Source organism: Pelophylax lessonae (genome assembly GCF_965119305.1).
Source record: "Pelophylax lessonae genome assembly, chromosome: 2".
NCBI lineage: Eukaryota > Metazoa > Chordata > Amphibia > Anura > Ranidae > Pelophylax > Pelophylax lessonae.
In genome coordinates, this window is record NC_138769.1 from 341,703,391 (window position 1) to 341,729,094 (window position 25,704).

At 41.9% G+C, this 25,704-nt stretch overlaps 1 pseudogene across 1 annotated transcript; it reads right to left on the bottom strand.

Annotated features, from left to right (window-relative positions):
- Positions 1-846: 846 nt before the first annotated feature.
- LOC309547357 (renalase-like) lies at positions 847-2,975 on the bottom strand (annotated as a pseudogene). The gene is made up of 2 exons: positions 2,743-2,975; positions 847-1,730 (listed from the first exon to the last, which is right to left on the bottom strand). The product of its transcript is annotated as a renalase-like (transcript).
- Between the last annotated feature and the right edge of the window lie 22,729 nt (positions 2,976-25,704).

Below are 25,704 nucleotides of genomic sequence, written 5' to 3' on the forward strand. Positions count from 1 at the left end.
ATAGAATTTGTCAATTTAAATTTACTGTCACCATGCTTGTGTAATGCACAGCCAGGTGCCTAGGTCCGGAACTATGGCTGGCTGGTGTTTCTTCTGTCTTTAGCAAACCCTATTCTCTTAGGGCAAGCATACCTAATGCTACCTGGTTGCCCCTGGATCTTTCTCTAACACTATACAATAGTTCCTTACCAGGTGGTACTTGGACAGAGCAAATGAGACAAAGAAGGGTACCTGTAGTCTTAAGGTCAAGCAGTAGACAGTCAGCAGAATCCTGGGACTGCCCAAGTGCCAGAGCAGGTAGTAAGTAAGCATAGTCCAAAAACAGTTTCAAGGTCAAGGTTAGTAGCAAACAACCCTAATCCAAGACAAGTATAGCAGAATTGGGTCAGGCAAGCAAAAAGACATTGAGCCAGGAAGTAGATGCTATCTTAACTAAGCACAGAGCCAGGGACAGATAATATTTAAATAGGATACCTCCTGCACCGGGGACTTATCCAGCTAGAGGGTGTTTGGCCAGACTTGTTATTCTGCAGCTAATGGAAGCAGCTAGGAGTCTTAGAAGATTTGTTATCCCACAGCTGATAGAAACAGCTGAGAGCCTGGGAAAACTCACTAATCTATAGCTGATGAGAGAAGCTTGAAGGCTGCAATAATTGAGATATATGCACGTAAACTTGTATGTTGACTACAGATAGATCCATACAGATATTGAACAAAACATTTTGCACTATGCTTATAATTTTTTTTTTGCAAAAACGATATCTTTTATTTTTGCAGCATTGCAAACCCACGCAATCTATAATAAATCAGTTTGCAATTCCATAACAAACAAGAAAAGGTATTCGGTCCTGTTAAGGTTACTAGCTGTTCTCTTAATAAAAGGTTTCTATTTTAGATTCACTCTAAACAAGAAATGTAATTAGACAGAGCACGACTGCATAACGCTTACTCTGAAAAACTGGCATGGTCGCAATATGGCTATGTCAATTTTTAAAACAAGAGTCTAAAGTTTCTTCAATTCACCCAGCTGATTCTGTACATCCATCAAAGTTTGAGTGTGTAAATCCATCGCCACCACAAAGAAGGAAGGGCTTGCTGTGCAGACTTATCTGACCACCTGGACAATCCGGAAAGGTCTCTGTATCTCCATTTCTGACACTTGATGCTCTTTGGTTTAGGAAGATTTGGTAGTATTGTATCAAGATGTTTCAAAATCACATGTTGCACTTCATCTTTTTCTTGTTCTAAGTGCTATATTACAAATGGTACACTAGTGTGGACTACAAGTGATGGTCCAATATCTGAAGACTCTACATTGCATTTCTTACTATCAATGGAGATGAAGCGTATGCAGGGATTATTGGTGATATACTTGGCTGCCCAGGGGACTTCAATCTGTGTGCCAGCTTCATAAAAGAGTCCCAGGGCATAAGGGGAGGAGTAGCTCACAGTTTCCAGTAGCCGCCACTGGTTTTCATTAATTAATTTTCCAACATCGCCTTCCAGCTGTAAAATCTGTGGGACTGGCATGGTAAGAACGACAACATCAAAGGATTCAGGGGATCCAGATTTGCAGGACACTTCCCATTTCCCACCTCTAAGGTTTATCTGTGTGACATGTCTCTCGTAGAAGACATCAGCACCTGCTGACTGGCTGAGGTAGTGTTTGACAATAGAAGACACTCGATGTGGAGTCAACAGGTTATAAGATCCAAGATGTTGTAAGCAAGCTATGAAGGATACTGCTAAACAAACATTTCAAAACAGAAGAATAGTAATCAAAAAAGAAGAAGAAGAACTAATGTCCATTCAGTCCATGAAATCCAAGGGTAAGTGAAATGAATTGGATTGCTAGGTCACCATCCACCACCAGGTGTCACACCAAAGAATAGTAGGATTGGCCACTCACCAGAACTCAATGCTCAGGTGTTCTCACACAAGAGCAGACTGCGCAGAAATGTTAGATGGATATAGAGCCAGAACCTGTTCACCACTGCTTCATAACAAATCCTTGCACGCACTCCCTCGGTGTCAGGATATCATGGAGAGAAAGAATGGCCCCACATAGTGAAGTACCGTAACCACAAATGCGTCCGAGCTCCGCTTCTCTCGGCCTGCCACAACCATTGTGGCAGGCCGAGAGAAGCGGAGCTCGGACGCATTTGTGGTTACGGTACTTCACTATGTGGGGCCATTCTTTCTCTCCATGATATCCTGACACCGAGGGAGTGCGTGCAAGGATTTGTTATGAAGCAGTGGTGAACAGGTTCTGGCTCTATATCCATCTAACATTTCTGCGCAGTCTGCTCTTGTGTGAGAACACCTGAGCATTGAGTTCTGGTGAGTGGCCAATCCTACTATTCTTTGGTGTGACACCTGGTGGTGGATGGTGACCTAGCAATCCAATTCATTTCACTTACCCTTGGATTTCATGGACTGAATGGACATTAGTTCTTCTTCTTCTTTTTTGATTACTATTCTTCTGTTTTGAAATGTTTGTTTAGCAGCATCCTTCATAGCTTGCTTACAACATCTTGAGTCACATATAGTTGATCTCGTGCGCTACTCTTTTTTCCATTTATGTATTTACAAATATCTTCCATTATTTGTTTAAGTAGCAGCAATATTTATTTGTTATAATAGTCAAGAGATTGACTCCTCTTCAAGCGCAAAGATATATTTTCCTTGACAGTTAGTGTCCAAGTTTATATATATATATATATTTAAGGTTATAAGATCCATCTTTCATCGCTATCCATTCTACTACAGTATTTAATGGTTTTAGGATTCCCTTTGCCACTAGCTCATCATGAAACAGTTTGTGCCTCTGAGCATAATCCGGGGTGACAGTAATGTACTGGGCTCCCAGGTCAACTGTGCACTTCGGGTCTGAAGGACAACGGCTGGTGGACATGCGCCCTCCTGCTTCCCGGGCTTTATCCCACACTGCCAGCTAAAGGCGGCCGTCCCCTTCCTTCCTCAGGAGATAAGCACACAGGCTCCCTGTCAGCCCGACTCCAACGATCAGTATCCGAGATATGCTTGTCCTTTCACTCCATGCTTATAATTTTTGAGATGTATACATTTTAATTTCTTTGTACTTTATACATATTCAGTTCTGAATAGGTGGATTCAGTAGCGAAACAGGTCACAAGGATTCTAAGCAAGCTTTTAGCACTCAAATGATAGTGTTATTGTCTAATAGCTATACATTGTAATATATATCAATGCACTCTTTTGATGCATATGTTGATATTTAAATCAAATTGTATTATTTTAATAAAATTAAAGTGTGATATTATTTTATAAAAATGTCTTAGGTTTTGTGTTTCCTGAAATGTTGTACACAAAATCTCTTCTCTCAATGTTACTTGCAACATTTGACAAGACATTGATCATGGTTTGGGGAGAACAAAGGAGTATGGTTCCAAATAAAATATTGCCATATGCACATTAAGACCTTAACAGACTCTGAAGACATTTTTGAAATATTACATTGGCACTTGTATTCAGAAAGAATTCTTGATATAACAGATAGCAAATATTTTTATAAGTGATACAATATTTTCCCTTTGGCAACACTGGATGAGATATCTACTTGTATCTTAAATAAGAAGCACCAGAAACCCACTGAGATTTAGAATTATTTGTAATTATTAATATAGCAGAGATTGAGTTGACTTGCGCTTTCAACTTTTTCACCTCACCTCAGTTTTATTAGAAGAATTCCAATACACCGGGATGATTGATTTTGCTATATTTAATAAATGCATTTCTGGTGTAACACCTAAATGGATTTTTCAAATCTATATTTAATAACAAAGAAACAGTTTTACAGTTTTAATAAATGTTAACTATGTTCTGTTTTGGTTGGCTAGACATACAAAGGGAACTGGGAAAGGCTAGCTATAGGGGTTAAACAATAATAGTTTGTGATTTCCAATTTTTAAAACACAATTTTCAGTAGCTTTCATCAAGTAAATCCGAAAGCAGGGTTACAGCCTGGGAAAAATGGATGGCATGAGACATTTAAGTGCTCAGAAAGGGATTTTTTTGTTTCCTAAAACAACAAATCAACTTCTCATGCTCATATTTTCTGGTAGTGCATAAAAAGATAAACTTTTGCTGTTGAGCATACTGGATACTTTCATTTTTTAAATATTTTTTATATCTATTTTGTTTTTTGTTTTTTTTACATCAGGTAAAGTTAGAGACGTCACAAATTTGTACATCCAATTATTTAAAGTACATGTAGTTAACAACAGATATAAATTCAGCATTCCAGTAATGTAATTCACATCATGGGAATGCTTTAAGTGCCCTTTAGAGCCATATCTAGTGCCGTGCACAACCGGAACACCAGGGCCACCATAACAAAGTAAGTAGACAGGCATCAAACATTTCGAAAGCAAGGGCATAAAAATTTCAGCCATAGCATTACCAGCTAGAATAAATATATCTATATTTGTGATATTATACAGTGGTGATCGAAAGTTTGGGCACCCCAGCAAAAAATTTGTATTAATGTGCATAAAGAAGCCAAGGAAAGATGGAAAAATCTCCAAAAGGCATCAAATTACAGATTAGACAGTCTTATAATATGTCAACAAAAGTTAGATTATATTTCCATCATTTACACTTTCAAAATAACAGAAAACAAAAAATGGTGTCTGCAAAAGTTTGGGCACCCTGCAGAGTTAATATCTTGTACTGCCCCCTTTGGCAAGTATCACAGCTTGTAAACGCTTTTTGTAGCCAGCCAAGAGTCTTTCAATTCTTGTTTGAGGTATCTTTGCCCATTCTTCCTTACAAAAGTCTTCCAGTTCTTTGAGATTTCAGGGCTGTCTGTCAAGCCCTGCTCTTTTAAGGTCTATCCATAGATTTTCAATTATGTTGAGGTCAGGAGATTGTGAAGGCCATGGCAAAACCTTCAGTTTAAGCCTCTTGATATAATCCCCCGTGGATTTCGAGGTGTGTTTAGGATCATTATCCATTTGTAGAAGCCACCCTCTCTTTAACTTCAGCTTTTTCACAGATGGCATCAAGTTACCATCCAAAATTTGCTAAAATTTTATTGAATCAATTTTTCCTTCTACTCGTGAGATGTTCTCTGTGCCACTGGCTGCAATACAACCCCAAAGCATGATTGATCCATCCCCATGCTTAACAGTTGGACAGAGGTTCTTTCCATTAAATTCTGTGCCCCTTCTTCTCCAAATGTACCTTTGCTCATTCCGTTAAAAGTTAAATTTTAACCTCATCGGTCCACAGAACTTGTTTCCAAAATGCATCAGGCCTGTCTATATGTTCATTTGCAAAGTTCACATGCTGATTTTTGTGGTGAGGACGTAGAAGAGGTTCTTCTTCTGATGACTCTTCCATGAAGACCATATTTGTACAAGTATCTCTTTATAGTGGAATAGTGTACCACAACTCCAGTGTCTGCCAGATCTTTCTGGAGGGATTGTATAGTCAAGCGTGGGTTTTGAATTGTTTTTCTCACAATCCTGCAAGCTGTTCTGTCTGATATTTTTCTTGGTCTTCCAGATCTTGCTTTAACTTCCACTGTTCCTGATGACTGCCATTTCTTAATTACATTCTGAACAGAGAATATTGACATCTGAAAATGCTTTGCTATCTTCTTATAGCCTTCTCCAGCTTTGTGAGCGTCTACTATTTTCAGTTTGAGTTTTCTAGGCAACTGCTTAGAAGATCCCATGGTGCTGATTTTTGGGGCAAGGTCAGATGAGTCTGGGCATTTCAAACCTTTGAGATTGACATTAGAGATAAGCGGTTCGCGAACGTCAGCCACAAATGTTCTCAAAAGTCCGCGAACCGTGAGTTCGCGGTGGGCCCCATTGACTTTAATGGGAGGCGAAATTTAAAAACCTTTAGGTCATATTTGCAGCCACAAAAGACATACTAGCTGTGCACAAATAGTCCCAGCACATGGACAATGTCATAACGGAAATATTGCAATTGGAAAAGCTGCCCTAATTTTTTTTTTTTTACAGCAAAAAATATATATTTTTTTTTCATAAATCAGCCAGAACTGACAGCAGCCGGTAAATACATGTCTAATACATGTAGGGTCCATTCACACATCTCTAAAATGGGTCCGCATAAATTCCAAAATTTGGCAGGAACCTTTACAGACCCATCGATTTTCAATTCCAGTCTGAAAAATTAGGCTTTCACAGGATAAAGAAGTGTCGGCCATTCCAGGCCCCAAAAATTAGCCCACATGCATTTACCTGACAGCTAAGAACGTAGTATTCTGTGGCTGAAGGTACATTAGGCATTCACAGGATACAGAAGTAAGTGTCAGCTAGTATTGGCCCCAAAAATTAGCCCACATGGTTTTACCTGACAGCTAAGAACGTAGAATTCTGTGGCTGAAGATACATTAGGCATTCACAGTATACAGATGTAAGTGTCGGCCTGTGTAGGCTCCAATTTAGCTCACATGGGTTTAACTGACAGCAAAGAACCTAGCATTTGATGGCTAGAGGTACGTTAGGCATTCACACAGGATACAGAAGTAAGTGTCGGCCTGTATAGGCTCCAAAAATTAGCTCACATGGGTTTAACTGACAGCAAAGAACATAGTGTATTTGATGGCTAGAGGTACATTAGGCATTCACAGGATACAGAAGTAAATGTCGGCCTGTATAGGCCCCAAAAATTAGCTCACATAGGTTTAACTGACAGTAAAGAACGTAGTATTTGATGGCTAGAGGTACATTAGGCATTCACACAGGATACAGAAGTTAGTGTCGGCCTGTATAGGCTCCAAAAATTAGCTCACATGGGTTTAACTGACAGCAAAGAACGCAGTATTTGATGGCTAGAGGTACATTAGGCATTCACAGGATACAGAAGTAAGTGTTGGCCATAAAAGGCCCCAAAAATTAGCCCACATGGGTTTACCTGACATCTAAGAACGTAGTATTCTGTGGCTGAAGGTACATTAGGCAGTCACAGTATACAGAAGTAAGTGTCGGCCTGTATAGGCCCCAAAACTTAGCCTACATGGGTTTAACTGACAGCAAATAATGTAGTATTTGATAGCTAGAGGTACATTAGGCATTCACACAGGATACAGAAGTAAGCGTCGGCCCGTATAGGCTCCAAAAATTAGCTCACATGGTTTTAACTGACAGCAAAGAACGTAGTATTTGATGGCTAGAGCTACATTAGGCATTCACACAGGATACAGAAGTAAGTGTCGGCCTGTATAGGCTCCAAAAATTAGCTCACATGGGTTTAACTGACAGCAAAGAACGTAGAGTATTTGATGTCTAGAGGTACATTAGGCATTCACAGTACACAGAAGTAAGTGTCGGCCTATATAGGCTCCAAAAATTAGCTCACATGGGTTTAACTGACAGCAAAGAACGTAGTGTATTTGATGGCTAGAGGTACATTAGGCATTCACAGGATACAGAAGTAAGTGTCGGTCTGTATAGGCCCCAAAAATTAGCCCACATGGGTTTACCTGACAGCTAAGAACGTAGAATTCTGTAGCTGAAGGTACATTAGGCATTCACAGGATACAGAAATAAATGTCGGCCTGTATAGGCCCCAAAAATTAGCTCACATGGGTTTAACTGACAGCAAAGAACGTAGTATTTGATGGCTAGAGGTACATTAGGCATTCACACAGGATACAGAAGTTAGTGTCAGCCTGTATAGGCTCCAAAAATTAGCTCACATGGGTTTAACTGACAGCAGAGAATGTAGTATTTGATGGCTAGAGGTACATTAGGCATTCACTCAGGATAAAGAATAGGGATGATCGAACTTTTCAAAAGTTCGGTTCGGCCAGAACATCCGAACTACCCGAAAGTTCGGCCCGGATTTCAGAACCCCATTGAAATCAATGGGACCCGAACTTCGGTAATAAAAAACCACCATTTTAAAGCCCTAAAACCCAATAAATGCCCCTAAAAAGCGCCTAGGGTTCTGGGTCATACCCCAGGGACTATTAATCACACAAAAAAAGTTCTTAAAAATTGTCATTTTTGAAGGAGAGCATATTATTGGAAAAAAAAAAAATTGGATTTAGTATCTGGGGTCTCTAAAAAGTGTACCTGTGAAGTTTCAGCTCTGTAGCATGTCCAGAACCATAAAAAAAAGATCATTTGTATTAGAACACTTACAGAACAGGTTAGTGGCTTCTCGCTTTTCACACCTTGCCGGTTTAGTAGCAAGTGTTTTTTTGGGCATTTTTTGGGTTCTTTTGAGGCAGGAAAAACATCTGAACTTGTGTATACGGGTATATATACCACTATACACAAGTTCAAAAGTTTTGCCTGCCTCTATAGAACCCAAAAAAATGCCCAAAAAAATGCCCAAAAAAACGCCTGCTACTAAACCGGCAAGGTGTGAAAAGAGCAAAGCCATATTACAGTTCTATAATTGCACTAATACAAATGATCTTTTTTTTCTGGTTCTGTACATGCTACAGAGCTGAAACTTCACAGGTACACCTTTTAGACCCCCCAGACACAAAATCACACAAAAAAGTTCTTAAAAATTGTCATTTTTGATAGAGAGCCAATTATTGAAAGAAAATTTTTTTTTTAAAAAAAACCAATTCTTTGGATTTAGTATCTGGGTGGTCTAAAAAGTGTACCTGTGAAGTTTCAGCTCTGTAGCATGTCCAGAACCAGAAAAAAAGATCATTTTTCAGTAGAGCAGGGATGGTGGGACCCTCCTTTTACACCTATATGATCTTTTTTTTCTGGTTCTGGACATGCTACAGAGCTGAAACTTCACAGGTGCACCTTTTAGACCCCCCAGACACAAAATCACACAAAAAAAGTTCTTAAAAATTGTCATTTTTGATAGAGAGACAATTATTGAAAAAAAAATGTGAAGTCAATCAACCAAATTGATTGACTGTCATAAAAAAAAAACCCTCCTTTCTCTCCCCAAAGAGCACGAGAATATATCAGACAGCATGCCATCTAACCAAATTGATTGACTGATGCAAACACATAAGCACCAAACAGTGGGATATACTAGAACAGGACTGTTCGTATTTTCCCCTAAAAAGGCTTCTATGGTGTTTCCCACACATCCCTCTCTTTATGAAAATCCACCGACAGTTAGTCCCACCATAAGGATCTGTTCTCTCAAACATAACTTATCCCTAACCCACTCACCTCGCTACCTGAAACTAGGTAACCCTGAATTCTCTTTAGGATCCTCAGATGGCCCATTCTGGATTTTACTTGTAAAAAACCTCCCGTTTTCTTATCTCTTGACAATGGCCTTTCTTAACAGCAATACCAGCCAGCAATGGACTTTTATGGTTGGATGTATAGAAAGCCATACAATCAAAACCTTGTTATCTGGTGGCACCACCCTCTTCTGATGCCACAGACCGGTGCATGCTGGGTTTGTGATGTCACGAGGGAGCAGTGTCACCAAGTGACGTAACCGGGTGTAAATATTTTATTATAACTTTTCACGTGACAACACTGAAGAAATGACACTTTGCTACAATGTAAAGTAGTGAGTGTACAGCTTGAATAACAGTGTACATTTGCTGTCTCCTCAAAATAACTCAACACACAGCCAATTCATATCTAAACCACTGTCAACAAGTGTCAATATTTTGTGTGGCCACCATTATTTTCCAGCACTTAAACCTCTTGGGCATGGAGTTCACCAGAGCTTCACAGGTGGCCATTGGAGTCCTCTTCCACTCCTCCATGATGACATCATGGATATGGTAGATGTTAGAGACCTTGCGCTCCTGCACCTTACAGTTGAGGATGCCCCACAGATGATCAACAGGGTTTAGGTCTGGAGACATGCTTGGCCAGTCCATCACCTTTACCCTCAGCTTCTTTAGCAAGGCAGTGGTTGTCTTGGAGGCGTGTTTGGGGTTGTTATCATGTTGGAATACTGCCCTGCGGCCCAGTCTCTAAAGGGGTAGGATCATGCTCTGCTTCAGTATGTCAAAGTACATGTTGGCATTCATGGTTCCCTCAATGAACTGTAGCTCCCCAGTGGCGGCAGCACTAATGCAGCATCAGATCATGATACTCCCACCACCGTGCTTGACTGTAGGCAAGACACACTTGTCTTTGTACTCCTCACTTGGTTGCCGCCACACACGATTGACACGATCTGAACCAAATAGGTTTATCTTGGTTTCATCAGACCACAGGACATGGTTCCAGTAATTCATGTCCTTAGTCTGCTTGTCTTCAGCAAACTGTTTGCTGGTTTTCTTGTGCATCATCTTTAAAAGAGGCTTCCTTCTGGGATGACAGCCATGCAGACCAATTTGATGCAGTATGTGGCGTATGGTCTTAGCACTGACAGGCTGACCCCCCACCCCTTCAACCTCTGCAGAAATGCTGGCATCACTCATACGTCTATTTCCCAAAGACCAACCTCTGGATATGACGCTGAGCACGTGCATTCAACTTCTTTGGTTGACCATGGCGAGGCCTGTTGTGAGTGGAACCTGTCCTGTTAAACCACTGTATGCTCTTGGCCACTGTGCTGAAGCTCAGTTTCAGGGTCTTGGCAATATTCTTATAGCCTAGGCCATCTTTATGTAGAGCAACAATTTTTTTTTAGATCCTCAGAGAGTTCTTTGCCATGAGGTTCCATGATGAACTTCCAGTGACAAGTATGAGAGAGTGATAGCACCAAATTTAACACACCTGCTCCCCATTCACACCTGAGACCTTGTAACACTAATAAGTCACATGACACCGGGGAGGGAAAATGGCTAATTGGGTACACTCACTACTTTACATTGTAGCAATGTGTTATTTATTCAGTGTTGTCCCATGAAAAGATATAATAAAATATTTACAAAAGTGTGAGGGGTTTACTCACTTTTGTGTGATACTGTATGTACCTGATACCCATTCACATGGCGGGTGGGACCCCTTGTTAAACACCCATATCCCTCTTGCCCCAAAGCACCCACCATCCCATGTTGAGGGCATGTGGCCTGGTATTGTTCAGGGAGGACCTTGCTCATCCTCCTCTTTCTTGACCTGCCAGGCTGCACGCCCAGATAAGGGCCTGGTATGGACTTCATAATTTCTGAAAGTAGTTTTGGCTTTTGAAAAACTTTTAACAGGAAATTATAGTATTGTTTTTTTATTTATTTTAGATAATTTAAATAGACACTGTCACTTTGCCTATTTAGTTGTACAGCTAATGTATCAACTGACCCACTGATACTCAATAACTCAATGCTACAACAATAACACTTCTACCACAATAACTCACCACTCCTTACTCTATTGCAGCTAGTACAAGGCTGCCATTGCTTTCCAGTATGAGGAATTGTGTGACATCAGACATCAATAGGCAAGAGAATTGTTACACGATGAAAGGGATTATGTAATCAGCTGCTACCGTAAAAGAAATGGCTGAGGATCACTGGAGAGGTGAATATTGGTGGTGGGGGGTAATTTGACACTGACACTGTCACTTTTCATTAAAACCTGTATTTTGCTATATATAATGTGTATTATAATTCTTCAGTCAATCAGGCCCATACCTTTCTTGATTAGTTGCTTCCCCAGCCAAAACAGCCAGAAAATGCACTGAGGCCAGAAACAAATGTTCCCTATTCTCATCCTGATTCCCAGGCTCCTGGGATGAACAGGTTAGTCAGGGAGCCCTGGAGGGGAGGGGTAGGTTGTAGGCAGTACACAGTGCCCAGTTCTACAACTGCCTAGATCACTGTTACATTACAGCCCAAGGCCCGCCGAACAAACAGATACATGCTAACAGCTCCTACTGCAGCCATGAGCGTGATTTAAACTTTTCAGACTATGAAAATGCTATGTACTTCCAGAGAACTAAAATAGTTCAAGCAAGCAGGGCTTCACCTTTACTAACCTAAGAGATAATTCTTTACTCCTGGTTTAAACCAACTCCTGATGTTGATCAGGATCCTAATTATTTACAGTGAATCTCAGATAACCAGTGGCGGGAGAACAAACAAATTTGTATTCTGACAATGCTTTATTTTTTTCATATCTGTGTGTTCCTGTCCTGGGTATACCCTCTTGCCTTCCTTTTCTACTGTGGGTATTTAGACAGGTGCAGTTTGTCCTCCATCCTATAAGTGGGATTGCACTGCTGTACGGATAGAGCAGAGGCTCACCTGTCTGACTGGAAGTTGCAACTTCTGGTCACCTTCAGCATTCATCTTAAGTGGGGCAGTGTTAATAAATAGCAGTGCCCTGCTAGGTCTGATGCCCTTTTAATTAGTGGCTATGTTAGAGACAGGTAACCGTCTTTTTAGAGTGGGACTGATCATAGGGAAAGGTTCCTGTTCAAGGAGGGACAGTATAGGAATATTGCTGATACTCTTCTTCTTTCTGGTCACCAGAGCTGCTGCCACAGACCTATGTCCAAACTAGGAAAGCCACTAGTGTGTTTTCAGTTAGCCAACCCTACAGCAGATGCCACCCTTGGTAAAGCAGGCCTTGCCTGGAATAATGTTTTGCTGTTGTGAGAAAAAACACTGTCTTACTGTGTCATTGCTAAATGACATGCTGTTACAAATTAATGCCTTACTGTATGCCTTGTGCTCTAACCTGTGCTATTAATGACTGGACATTTGCATTATCTGAATGTATCCTGTATAAGAATGGAGTACTAGTGACTACCAGTGTTACTCCAAGCATTTCTACAAGTGTTACTACTAGTGTTACTACTGCAAGTGTTAATGCAATCTACCTTGATAACCAATTGTTCAAATACAAGAATTTATACCACCATTTGGTCTCTGTGTGAATGCCCCCTCCCTCTCCATTGGGTATCATATTTCATAGCGCCACCCACAGGAAGGAACAGGAAGTGAAGTAATATCACAAAAATGGGTTCACAAAAAATAAATACCTTCCAGAAATTTTAACTTTCATTTCTTAAAAAAAATTGCTGGGTTAGGCTTTAATTATTTCACTGCCACTGAGATATGGCTTATGTTGGCAGCAGCACAGGCTTCTAAACACACTCCCAGCTCCTCTAGTAGCCATAACTGTGGTTAAATCTTTCAAGCTATTTGTCTGTTTTCTGCCGAAAGTGATTTGGGTGGCTGTTAAGCTGCACAATCACTTTCGCACACCTCCAAAGAAAGGGCAACTGGTTCACAAGAGGCACAAAAGAATCCATATATTTCAAAATGGAACAACCATTTCGGAACAGAGAGGGGGCCTTCAACACCATCTTTCTTCAACATAAAATGTTGATTTCCTATCTCTACCCTGGTAATCTGAAAACAATCAACAACTTTAGCCATGTAAATCATGGCACTAACACCTATGCAGGCTTCATGACATCAACAATGAGATTATGCAACGAGAACAGGGGGGTTCCACAACTTTCATAACCCCCATGCTGTTCTTGGACAATCAATATTTACTCATTCTATGGTGATTAGAATAAAATGTCTCACGGTGTGGATATAAATGTTGGGGTCTCTTCTTGACACTCATTGGAACTGGAGAAGTGGCTTGGTAAACAACAAAATGTCCTTAACATTACAGAAGTCCAGTTGAATGTAGCTAAACCCAGCGGGTAAATGAAAAAAAAAAATGGACACAATTTCCCCCATTCACACACTCAATGTAGATGAGGAAATCCTCCCGAGCTACTGTATTCTTACAGCGGGCAGACTTCCTTGTCATCAGAATACACAGCGAGCATCTGCATCACTGACTGATCAGGGAAAAATCGACAACGTGGTTGTACAGAAACAGCATATATATTAGTCAGTTTTTTGGTTCAACCAACCAGTTCAATCCTCCCCACTGAGATATTGTATTCTGATAACAGGGAAAAATCTTCACCATCAAAATACACTGATCAGAGCTGCCGGCTATAGCATGCAGCACTGATCAAGCAGAGAAAGTCTGACAGGGTAGTTGTACAGAAGTTGATAGGAAGATTAACTTCTGTACAACCTCCCTGCCTATCCATAATTTGAAATCCATCTGGTCTCTGCTGAACCTGATGAATTTCAATCCATGTATGGCCAGCTTAACTCCTTCTAGCTCCAACTTCACCCTATTTGGAGAGTTCAATGAATTTTCACTTTGCTAAGCAAACATTTGATACTCCTTCAGTAAACTACCCTATTAAAACATAGCCATAACTTTGTTTTTTACTTTCAGTTCAGTCATGGACAGTTTGCATTTAAAAATGTTCCCTTTTATCAGCTTGAGGTGATTGTAGCCATATTAATGCACTTGCGACAGAAACAATTGAGTACGGTGATACTTTTTTTATTTGCTTAAATATATAATTTTTAAGGACAAGCTTTTGGGGTATGTCCCCTTCTTCAAGGTCCAAGCTGTACTAATTCACAAAAGTTTAAGCAGAATGTTAAAAAGGACAATTTTTGAAGGAAAGAAAAGTACTGCTAGGACCTTAAAGGGGACATACCCCCAAAGCTTGTCCTGAAAAATTGTATGTTAGTGCAAATAAAAAAAGTATCACGGACAGTACTTAATTGTTTCTGAGGGAAAGAAAAAAGAAAAAAACAAACAAATGTGCACAGCAATGGCAATAAAATTAGGATAGTCAGTGAGGTAAGACAGAGAAGGAGCTATAGACTGAGGAGGGGGGGGGGAAGAGTGACAGTCACAGAGGGTGGTCGTAAACACTGTTGGATAATGAGTAAGAAAAAAAACATACCTAAATTAAAATTTAGCCCATTATCTTTTATATTGAATAGAACTATCATTCTTAGTTCCTTTCCTGAATAGTTTTGAAATTCCCTTTAGGAACTACCCAGATAGCAAGCTGCGAACCAGAAATAACAGTCCTCTCCAAAAGCCTCACATTCTGCCCAACCCACAAATTGGATAAATTAGGCCCCTTTCACACGGGCTTTCCAATAAGGCCCGCCTGTCAGTTTTTCAGGTGGACCTGATCGAATGCTCCATGCAGCCCTATGGAGCAGCGGAAGTCAGCGGAGACATCTCCACTGACACCCGCTGCTATCCGATCCGACCCTGTCTGTGAAATCCGGACGGTTTGTTTGGTAAAGTATATATTTCTATTTTTCCTACAGGCAATTCAATTGCCATACATATATATATATTTTTTTTTTCCAATGTTGTCCAAGTTTTAATCAGACTTACACATACATCCAATTTACACATATCAAAATGCCCAAACATGGATTCCAAAATTATATTATCAACTGTATCACCCAGTGGGATGGGGTACTTTCTTTTTTTTTAATTATATTTTTTATTGAGATTTTAACAAACATACAGTACATGTAAACATTGCAAGATAACCGTAGATTCAACAAAGGGATAATACAAACAATGGGCGAGTTGGAGATTTTCCAGCATTAATGTACACAGTTAATGGGGATAAGGCACATAAAGAGCATCAAACGTGTCCCTAAACAAACAACTGGTATGGAGTTAACATAGGCACACTCGAGGTAGGTGGGCATTATTGGCACTGGAGATACAATAGGTCTATATGGCTAGATTCAAGTTTGGCACAATTGAGGAGCAGCAACTACTCTCCCAACACCCCAACTGGGAACATAAGTGGTTGGGAGAGCAGAACTGTCCCCTCCGTGAGGAATAAAAGGCTAGGATAAGGTGATGCTGTATACGTCAGTATTAGTGGGAGTACTTCCAATGTTGCCAAACTCTACTGAACTTGTGAAAGGAAAGAGAGATGTACGCCAAGGAATTTTCTAGGTGGTAGTTAGCATTAACAATATCAACCACCTCAGAGAAGCTAGGGATAGCTAGGGTTTTCCATCTGTGGAGAATTAGCATTCTTGAGGCCAGGAGGATGTGTAGAACATCTGTCTATAGGAAGTTGGGTACACATCTATGCCCAGATTCAACAACGCCAATTCTTTCTTAGGTGGTTGTCGAATACCAGTACATTCAGCTATACAGCGGAAGACCCTGTTCCAAAAGCTAGTTAGGGAAGGGCAATCCCATAGGATGTGAGCAAGTGTTCCAGTGTGACCACATTCCCTCCAGCAGAGGTCTGATTGTGATGGGAAAACCTTTGCTAACCTGTATGGGGTATAGTACCACCTGTTAGTGATCTTCAACATCATCTCCCAGTGGGACGTGCAGTGGGAAAATTGGTAAGTGGAGCTAGAAGCTTTCGACCACTGTTCCTGAATGAAATGCAGGCAAGATCTCGTTCCCATCCAAGCATGGGGACTGATTTGGAGGGGTCAGGTCTGTTTAGTAGAGAGTCATAAAACAGGGAGATACCTTTGGCAACTTTCTTGTCTGAGTGGTAGAAGTTCCAGGCTTTAAGGGGTATGTGGCTAGTTTGTAGAGGGTTTTTTGTAAGAAAGCTGTGAATACGGAGGATAGTAAAGGAGAGAGAGGGTGGTATGTTAAATTGTTGCATCAACAGCTTCGGGGATCTTAGGGAACCCGTCGTGTAGAACTGTGAAAGTTTGGATAAACCTAAGAGGGCCAGCTGAGATGTCTTTAGAGAGGGCATATGTGACTCAAGGAGCCTTAGCAGCATCGAAGAGATCTGATGAAGGGGACCCTTAGTCAGCTCCCCCTGTGCGGTCCCCAGCATCCGCCACGCCAACAGGGAAACTTGTATTGTAGGGGGAAGCGTGGAGAGTTTCCAGGGGAGCCAGAGATCGCTCAGGAGCAGCAGACGCAGGTCTTTAGTTGGTGAAAGTTGGCGTTCTATGGAAGACCATAGATATACATCAACGCTAGAGAACCAGGCCTTCAGTTGGTCCAGTCTGGTGGCCCAATAATATAGACGAAGATCGGGAAGTTTAGCCCCCCCAGATTTTTGGGTAATGCTAAAGCGGAGGCAGCCACTCTCGCCCTCTTACCGTACCAGATGAAGTCACGCAGGCCTCGCGAGAGAGCATCCAGATATTTTTTTGGGAAGGGGATGGGGAGCGCCCTGAATAGGTACAGTACCTGTGGCAGGATGGACATCTTGTAAGCGGCCATTCTACCTCCCCAAGATAGTTCCACTTTGGCCATATCGGCCATTTCTTTATTAATATTTTTCAGTAGGGTGTCTATATTTGCGGGAGAAGGGTCAATAGGCAAGGAGTTATATTCACACCCAAATAGGGGATCTGGTGATCGGACCAAGGGTACGGGCATGTGGTTTGCAAGGCTGCGACCAGGTTTGGACTAACTCCTAGATTTTTTTTTTAAATCCAAAAAAGTGTTTATTGAAAACAACAGAAATAAAAAAGGGAAGGGTAACAGGTGGAAACAAGCGCAGTAATGACAACCAGGTACATACAATAATCCAAAAAATACTGCACCCTCGCAGGGGTCACATCTCTGGTCACAAGAAAAATCATACAGTAGTACAAAAGCATCCATAATCACAGTGGTATTGAGGTAATAAAGGGAACCGAACACCTATTAGCTGATATAAACATAAACCAATGCAGCAGCGTACCAGGATAAACAGGGTTCGGCATGAATGTGGGAGAAAACAGCTCCACATCTTCAGTGTAAACCTCACTGAGAAAAAAATACTCCAGGAAGAAGAGGCAATATAAAAAATGACATCCCCTGAGAGCACCATACGCGTCTAGTCATCATACCCATGTCAAAATCCAGGAGGTAGAGAGGTCCCAGGAATGGGTCTCAACCACAACAAAGGTACGGATGAGTCCAGTCCCTGGAAAAGTAAACTCCTAGATTTAGAGCTAATGATTTTGAGGTATTGACTTTGTGGTATGAGATCGCCCCAAACTCGAGAAGTATACGATGGATAGCCAGGAGTGAGCGTGCGGGGTTTGTGAGAATGACCACAATGTCGTCTGCAAATAGATTGACTTTGTGGGAGACATCACCCAGTTGGAAGCCTTCCACCACATCGTCAGATCTAATGGCCTCCGCTAGAGGTTCAATCATTAGATTAAAGATTGCGGGTGAGAGGGGGAAACCTTGGCGGGTACCATTAGTAATGTTGAATGGTGTCTAAACCGTGCCTGATGTGAGGACCTGAGCTGTGGGGCAAGAGTAGAGAGCCAACAGTGATGAGAGTATGCCACCAGAGAAGCCAAACTTCTCTAGCGTCATACGCATAAACAGCCAATTAACTCTGTCGAATGCCTTCTACGCTTCCAACGTTAGGAGCAGAAAAGGCGTTCTCTCTGCGAAGTGGACTAGATTGATGATACAAAAATGATATATATATGGTGATGAACCAAAATACCCACGCAAAAAGATAAAGATAAAAAATATGTATATATGGTGATCAATTAATAAATTAATATATTAATAAATAAATGAATTCATTAGTGAGGGAAATCCAAAACATAGAAGCTGCAATCCACACGTGTTTGTGAAATGTGAAAATTATATACTTAATCCTAAGAAAAAGATTGCGCTCAACTATACCACTAATATGAATTGAAAACAATATCTATGCTAAAATTGTCAAATAAATAAGATCAATAAATAATGTGATCAAATATAGTGAATGAATAAATAAATCCGTTAATAGTCCATAAAAAGAAAGTCTGTGAAATGGCAATGAATATCTGGATTTAAACGGTGACAAACACTCAATATAATGATGATAGACCTCCACCAGAAAGCGAGAACACCCAGTTAGTGTGCAGGCTTACCAGCTGGAGTGGACCTCTTCAGTTATAGGGGGTCAATCAGGCATGTATAGACAAGACATCAGACAACAGATCATGGAATAAGCACCAACTTCCAATAACACCCAGAACGACTCCTCCTTCAATGCCAGAAAACAGGCGATGGGCTCCCACATCACGTACCCGAAGGAAAAGAAGGGTCTCAATAGTGAACTACGTTCAAGTGTTAAGGCAATTTATTGAAATCAGTTGCACTTACATGTATAAGCGATAACAGGGCAATTAAGGATAACAATCTCCGTCTCTGGAACAGGAACGCCTTCCGCGGTCCAGCTGTGTTCCACCAGGGAGCCGGAAATGACGTAAAGGCGCAGTCACGGTCATACGTCCCGATGCGTTTCGTCAGCTTGTAATCTGACGTCATCAGGATTTTTAGATTGATGATACGCCTGGTAGCATCTGACATCTACCCGACCGGGCATAAAGCCCATTTGAACATTTTTAATCAGGCGGGGGAGAACATGATGTAAACGGGCTGCCAATACTTTGGCGTAAATTTTGACATCACTATTTAAGAGGGAAATAGGTCTGAAATTTGCCGGGAGACTTGGGTCTTTACTAGGGATGAACAAATGGTTCGGGACGACCATCGGTTCGACCCGAACATTGGGTGTTCGAAATTCGGCCGAATTCCAAACTTTTTGAGGTAAAAGTTCGGAAATTCGGTCACCCGAACCACCCAAAATGCAATGGGACAGGAAGCGGGCTTTAAAAGGCATTGATTGGCCCAGAAACGTCAGTAAAAGCCAATGAGGGGGCAGGAGTCTGCTAGGAACGTGATTGGAGTGACTACGGGGACCAGAGGCCAATCAGGAGTGAATACGACCCTCAGTATATAACATAGCCCCGCCTAACCTTTAGCACTGTAATACAGAAGCTTTGGTAGAGACTGGAAGCATTTGTGTTTCTCCTGCTGTGTTAAACAACGTTTGCTGCATAGCTGATTGCTTGTAAAGCTCCAGATCAGCAGAAGAGCAGTCAGCTTACAGAAAGATTGTCAGTGTAGTTAGAAATACAGCGATTGTGCTGTTTGAGTTAGAAAAAAAAATTTAAAGAGACAGTGTCAGTTAGAAATTATCTTCTGCTGTATGGAGCTGTTCTTTTAGTGTGAGGAAAGGGATATGCAGTGTAGTTAGGGTACTATATACCACTATAGTCAGATTCAATAATCTAGTTTTTGTAGGGATAGTTTTAATTGTCAGGGTTCTGTCTAGTGCGCACGTTGCACTGCTGATATATCTACAGCAGGTATACGTGCTTGCTAGTCAGCTATTGTGAAAAATACATTTCAGCGATAAACACATATGCTGTATTTAGCGACAACTTTGGGTCGCATAGCAGTGTGCGTTTTGCAGGTGAATTTCACCGCGCAGAGTTGCCAAAGCCTCAGTGACAACTTAACGGCTGTTCTTGTTGTAAGCGTTAAGTCCACTGCAAAAGGCTTTGCTACTCTGCGTCACACACATCTGCTTTATTTAGCTACAACTTTGGGTCGCATAGCAGTGTGTGTCTTGCAGGTGATTTTCACATCGCACAGTTGATAAAGCCTCAGTGACAAGTTAACGCCTGTTCTTGTTGTAAGCGTTAAGTCCACTGCAAAAGGCTTTGCTACTCTGCGTCACACACATCTGCTTTATTTAGCGACAACTTCGGGTCACATAGCAGTGTGCGTCTTGCAGGTGATTTTCACATCGCACAGTTGATAAAGCCTCAGTGACAACTATGTCAGGTAGACCAAGGAAAGGCATACGTGGCCCTGCTGCGGAAAGGGGCACAGCTTCTAGGGTGTCTGGAGGCAAGGGTGGACGTGTTGGTCAGTCCTCAGCCAGGCCACCATTTTGATTGTTCTCCTGCAGTGGCCAAGCTATAAGTCCACAGTACGTACAGGAGGTGGTGAACTATATTACCAAACCCTCATCATCGTCATCATCAGCAGCTACAGTGACCCAGGCAGAGAAAAGTGGTCAGTCTTCTGCAGTTGTCAGAGCAAATAAAGATGAGTCCATGTCCACCTCAAGTCCTCCCTTAGACCTACCTTCAGACATGGCAGAGGAGTCAGCTGAGCTGTTTGACCACAGTGTCGGCCATCTACTCCTGCCTGATGCTCAGTCCTTTATGGAGTCTGATGTTGGATCTGAGGTTCAGGAGGAGGCAAAGCAAGCAAGAGGGGAGAGCAGACGGCCCACTCCATGTAAGGCCGCACCAGTTGTCTCCCGGGCCACTATACAAACCTCTTCATGCTGGGCCTTTTTTGAGACATCTCATGCAGATCGAACAGTTGCGAAAATCACCTGCAAGACGCACACTGCTATGCGACCCAAAGTTGTCGCTAAATAAAGCAGATGTGTGTGACGCAGAGTAGCAAAGCCTTTTGCAGTGGACTTAACGCTTACAACAAGAACAGGTGTTAACTTGTCACTGAGGCTTTATCAACTGTGCAATGTGAAAATCACCTGCAAGACACACACTGCTATGTAACCCAAAGTTGTAGCTAAATAAAGCAGATGTGTGTGACGCAGTGTAACAAAGCCTTTTGCAGTGGACTTAATGCTTACAACAAGAACAGGCGTTACAACTTTGGGTCGCATAGCAGTGTGGGTCTTGCAGGTGATTTTCACATCGCACAGTTGATAAAGCCTCAGTGACAAGTTAATGCCTGTTCTTGTTGTAAGCATTAAGTCCACTGCTAATCTTGTCCTCAGTGCACTGCATTACGTCCCCATCATAGACATTGGCTGTGCAGTTGATTAGGAGCAAAAGAAAGGCGCGGTTAAGCAAAAAAGTCATTTTTGAAGGTTTGGCATGCTATAATTCTGGTTCTGGACATGCTACAGAGCTGAAACTTCACAGGTACACTTTTTAGACCTCCCAGACGCTAAATCCAAAGAAATCTCATTTTTTTTCCCAATAATTTTTTCAATAATTGGCTCTCTATCAAAAACGACAATTTTTAAGAACTTTTTTTTGCCTGATTCATAGTCCCTGGGGCATGACCCAGAACCCTAGGCACTTTTTAGGGGAATTTTGTAGGTTTTAAAATTGTGTTTTTTGATTCCCAAAGTTCGGGCCCCATTGATTTCAATGGGATCCGGGAATCCGAACCGAACTTTTGGGAAATCCGGGTGTTCTGGTTGAACCGAACTTTTCAAAAGTTTGATCATCCCTAGTCTTTACCTGGTTTGGGGATTGTTGTGACATAGGCCCCTAACATTTCATGGGGAAATGCAGCAGCTTGAGTGGCTTTATTGAACACCTCAGCTAAGGTGGGGCTCAGAATGGCACTGTGGATTTTATAGTACTCATTAGAAAGGCCGCCCGGGCCTGGAGATTTACCAGTAGGAAGAGTATGAATGGCCTTTGATATTTCAGAAGTCTTGAACGGGGAAGATAGTGACTGGAGGTGGTCTTTGTTGAGAGTGGGTAAATATAGTTTGTCTAAAAAGCGTTGAATAGCCTCCGAACTGGGTTGTATGGTAGAGGGATCCTGAGCTAAGTTGTAGAGGGAGCTGTAAAAGGCTGCAAATTTGTTTGCAATGTCTTGGGGATGGGTAAGTTTGGCCCCAGTACTGTGGTGGGTTAAATGAGAAATGCGTCCATTAGCACGCTTTTGTTTGATTCTGGCAGCTAGGACCTTGCCTGCTCTGTTGGCGTGGGCATAATAGCAGAGCTTAAGCGATATAAGGTGGCGATCATAGCGATCCATAACATGTGATTTGAGGGAGTTCCTCTTCTGGGCTAAAGCTATGGCAATGAGTTGTGTGGGAGCGCTTTTGTGGGAGGTCTCGGATCTCTAAAAGAAAACCCGTGCCCTCGCACTCTGTTGGATGCATATACCCCATATGAATGCTTTGTGTGCTCCCCATAGTGACCAAGGGTCTGACACTGAATGGGCATTAAGCTTGAAAAACTCATGTAAATGCTCTGTTATCAATTTACTAGAGAGAGGATCTTGTAGTATCTCTTGACATTGCAACGCCAAATAGACGTCCGTTCCTTGGTCCGTCAGACCACATTATGTTTCTGATAGCCGAAGAGGAGACCATGCCCAATAAGGGGAGGTCAGTCAAAAACATGTCTATTCATGAATCGGAGTGATGCCTGGAGGAGTAGTGAGAGTAGTCTCTTTCAGAGCCATGTTGACACCTCCAGACATCGTAGATCTGTTCTCTATGCAACAAAGAGTACAAAGAAAGTTGTCGGCCCCCAGCAGGCACCGAAGAGTCAAGCCCGGGGTCGACAACAGCCTGGGCTGCCAGTGACTGTCAGGTCCACATAGTGTACTGTGCCCATTGTAGTGCCACTGCGTGCCCACCCACCACTGATATATATACGGTGGCACAGCAGCTTGCAAAGTAAAAATATATATATTTTTTTTATAATTGCAGTTGCCTGGGTGCCAGTGACTGCCAGGTCCACAGAGTGTACTGTGCCCACTGCAGTGCCACTGCCCACCCACCACTGATATATACGGTGGCAGGCATGACTTTTTTTGGATTAGTGTCTGGGGGGGTCTAAAAAGCGTACTTGTGAAGTTTCAGCTCTGTAGCATGTCCAGAACCAGAAAAAAAGATCATATAGGTGTAAAAGGGGTTCCCACCATCCCTGCTCTACTGAAAATTGATCTTTTTTTCTGGTTCTGGACATGCTACAGAGCTGAAACTTCACAGGTACACCTTTTAGACCCCCTAGACACTAAATCACACAAAAAAAGTTCTTAAAAATTGTCATTTTTGATAGAGAGCCAATTATTGGAAAACTTAAAAAAAAAAAAAAAACTTAAAAAAAAAAAAAAATATTTGGATTTATTGTCTGGGGGGTCTAAAAAGTGTACCTGTGAAGTTTCAGCTCTGTGGCATGTCCAGAACCAGAAAAAAAATAGAATTAGGGTTAGGGCTAGGGTTAGGGTTAGGGCTAGGGTTAGGGTCAGGGCTAAGGTTAGGGTTATTTTTAGTGCTTTGGGTTAGAGGGTTAGAATTAGAGGGGGAAGGGGTAGGGCTACTAACTCTAACCCTAAGTATCTCACCGTAACCCTAACCCTAGCCCCTAACACTAAACCTAACCCTAACCCTCTAACCATAACCCTAACCCTCTAACCTTAACCCTAACCCTCTAAGCCTAGCCATAAAAATAATCCTAACCCTAACCCTAACCCTAATTCGTAATTTTTTCTGGTTCCGGACATGCTACAGAGCTGAAACTTCACAGGTACACCTTTTAGACCCCCCAGATGCTAAATCCAAAGAATTTTTTTATTTTTATTTTTTTTTTAATTTTTCCAATCATTGGCTCTCTATCAAAAAGGACAATTTTTAATATTTTTTATTTATTTGTGTGATTTAGTGTCTGGGGGGTCTAAAAAGTGTACCTGTGAAGTTTCAGCTCTGTAGCATGTCCAGAACCAGAAAAAAATAGAATTAGGGTTAGGGCTAGGGTTAGGGTTAGGGTTAGGGCTAGGGTTAGGGTCAGGGCTAAGGTTAGGGTTATTTTTAGTGCTTAGGGTTAGAGGGTTAGAGGGGTAGGGGTATGGCTACTAACTCTAACCCTAAGTATCTCACCGTAACCCTAACCCTAGCCCCTAACACTAAACCTAACCCTAACCCTCTAACCATAACCCTAACCCTCTAACCTTAACCCTAACCCTCTAAGCCTAGCCATAAAAATAACCCTAACCCTAAACCTAACCCTAGCCCTAACCCTAACTCTAACCCTAGCCCTAACCCTAGCCCTAACCCTAGCCCTAACCCTAGCCCTAAGCCTAACCCTAGCCCTAACCCTAATTCATATTTTTTTCTTGTTCTGGACATGCTACAGAGCTGAAACTTCACAGGTACACTTTTTAGACCCCCCAGATGCTAAATCCAAAGAACATTTTTATTTTTATTTTTTTTTAATTTTTCCAATAATTTGCTCTCTAACAAAAAATTACAATTTTTAAGAACTTTTTTTGTGTGATTCAGTGTCTGGGGGTCTAAAAAGTGTACCTGTGAAGTTTCAGCTCTGTAGCATGTCCAGAACCAGAAAAAAAAATTAGAATTAGGGTTAGGGCTAGGGTTAGGGCTAGGGTTAGGGTTATTTTTAGTGCTTAGGGTTAACCCTAGCCCCTAACACTAAACCTAACCCTAACCCTAACCCTTAAAGCCCAGTTCCTGTCCCATTTTGGTCGGTTCTGGTCTGTTTGCGGTTGTTTGCGGTGCGTTAAACGGGGAGTTTGGTCTGTCACTGTGAAGCGGGCATAACCCTTACACTACCTGATCGATACAACATCATACCTGATCGTATACACACACTGGATGTTTTAAAGCACGTTATTCCAAACAATTTAGGAATGTTAGGTGATTTATGCCCTTTATGGAATAAAACCCGACTCTGCGTCAACTACGTAATTTTCCATGGGAGTTTTGCCATGGATCCCCCTCCGGCATGCCACAGTCCAGGTGTTTGTCCCCTTGAAACAACTTTTCCATTACTATTGTGGCCAGAAAGAGTCCCTGTGGGTTTTAAAATTCGCCTGCCTATTAAAGTCTATGGCGGTTCGCAATGTTCGCCGGTTCGCGAACATTCGCCGATGTTCGCGTTCGCCGTTCGCGAACGGCGAATTTTATGTTCGCGACATCACTAATAACGGCCAGACAGAGGTTGCGGAGCCATGGCGGCTGAAGCAGGAGGCGGTTGTTCCAGGATGATCCCCCCAACGTTGCAGCAGCGACAGGCCCTACTCTAGGGTGGATATGGTGACTGTGGATCCATTGTGCGTGATGGTCAGGAAGGCAGGGTGCATCCACTTGTGGGGGATGCGGTGATTCCTCAGGGCCTTTGTGATGGTGGCCCGATTTCTGCACTTCTGAAGTGTGTGCCTAGATAAATCAGGAAGTATCTGAATCTGCGGATATTCGCTTGGTAGGGTGTGGAGTTGTCGGGACTCTAATAGTATCTTATCTTTCGATTGAAAGAAATGGACCCTGAGGAGGACTTCATGAGGTTGATCTTGGGCTATGAAGTTAGGTTTCGGGATTCTGTGGATCCTATCAATCGCTAATTCATTTTCA